Below are 1,956 nucleotides of genomic sequence, written 5' to 3' on the forward strand. Positions count from 1 at the left end.
CAGGACAGAGCCTGGCACAGAGTAAGTCAGTTCTCAATCTTTATTTCATTACCATCCCGTGAAAGAGCTTTTTTAGACATATTTTTCTAATCACGCCCACTATGAAATTTTAATACCACGTGTATGCTACATGTCTGTTTATGTACTAGATGTATATCTGTGCCTTACACATAAAAAAAGATCGCCCCCCATGAGCCAATTTTCGTGCCCTTCGATTATCATTCCCAACATTGGGAATTTATAGAATACTGCTTGATTCCTATTTGTTGAATGAAGAAAACTGAGGTGAACAGCACGCTGAAAGACAGATATCATTCAAAGAGATTTAAGTTCAGCTGGGAAATTCCAAGTGCCCTCCCCACCTCAACCCTCCCATCTGCAGAGTGAGTACATCCTGTCAAGCTGTGCCTGGGGACTGTCGGGTATTTCTCTAATTCAGGTTTTAAGCTTTTTTTCTTTTTTTAACCCTAATCGTCTTTTGCATCCCAACTCTTACTGCAATTTTTCCTTCATCCTCATTCCCAAGCATGCTTAAAAACCCCAGCGAGTCCCTCTCCATTCATGCGCCATTCATTCCTCATCCTACAGACCTCCATGGAGTTTCAATGCAAGCCAGACTCTGGAGATGAAGAAATGACTCAGTTCCTGCTCTCTAGAAGTTTATGGGCACGTGAGGGGAGGCAGATAGGATGTTTAGCACATCCTACCGAGTACTCTAGTAGGAGGAGATGGTTTGAAAGGACAACTGCATCAACCCAGTGGAGTCTCTCCTCCCATATCATCCATCCATCCATGCATTCATTCGCAGAGGACCTCCTGTGTGTCAGGCTCTGGGATAGATGCTGGGGATACAGCAGGGAATGAGACAAACATAGCCCTTGCTCTCATCCTCGTGGAAATCATCAAATAACAAGAGGGACTGAGATCACATTGATAATTACACAAAACAAGTGAGCTCAAAAGTGAGAAGTGCTGTTAATGAAAAAGCACATGATCCTATGAAGCGCTGCTGGCTAGGAAGAAGAGACATTTAAGGAGAAATCGGGAAGGATAAGTAGGCTGTGGTCTGGTCAGGAGCAGGTAAAAGGCAGTCCAGGCAGAGGGGACAGAATGCACAAATATTCTGAGATATGACGTGGCTGGCCACATAAGTGGGGACTGACAGAGGCCTATGACAAGACCAGGAATGGTGTAGAAGTGAAGGAGGCCCAGGCTGTCAAGGGCCAGTTGCATCAGCCTTGCTTAGGAATTTGGAGCTGACCCTAACAGAAGACAGGAAGCAAGGTGATCCCGATTGCATTTTTAAATTTTCTGGCTAGAAGTGGTCGACAGTTGGGAGGAGGGCAAACAGTAGTTCTAAGTATCCATCTTCTGATCATCCAGTGTTACACTTGATCCTGGGGGATCTGGAATCCATCAATGCAAGATTGTGAGACTGTGAAATTCTCAAAGGCAGCTATGGTATTTTCGAGCTCTTCACCTCCTCCCTGTAACGGCAGGGCACTGCACATGGTAGACAACGTGGAAAATGTTTGAGTAGTTATTTTGTGAAAACAAACTCTATACTTTTCTGGTAATAAACAACTCCTTCCTTCAGTCCTCTGAAAGATCCTCTTTTGTCCTCAGTAACTTTCCCGCCCTCTGCCCAATGACATGTTCTGGTTCTGAAGACCAGTGAAATGTCCAGACGACCTCCTTACAATTTCTCCGAACGGTACTGCAGTACATGGACAGGGACAGCAGAGGCCCCAAGGATCTGAATGGTGGGTCACATCCACTACCATGGCCCGCTCCCTACCCTAATGCCTACCTGGACCAGGTCACCCAGAACCTCCAACCTCCAGTTCCTCCGAGTCTGCATCCCACCGAGGTAAGTAGCTCACTCCCGTGCAGGTACAGCAGCCAGGTCAAAACGCACTTAAACTGTACAGCCAGAATCATTTCTCAGCCAGAATG

The sequence above is a fragment of the Pteropus vampyrus genome, unplaced genomic scaffold (assembly GCF_000151845.1).
Source record: "Pteropus vampyrus isolate Shadow unplaced genomic scaffold, Pvam_2.0 Scaffold30, whole genome shotgun sequence".
In the NCBI taxonomy this organism is placed as follows: domain Eukaryota; kingdom Metazoa; phylum Chordata; class Mammalia; order Chiroptera; family Pteropodidae; genus Pteropus; species Pteropus vampyrus.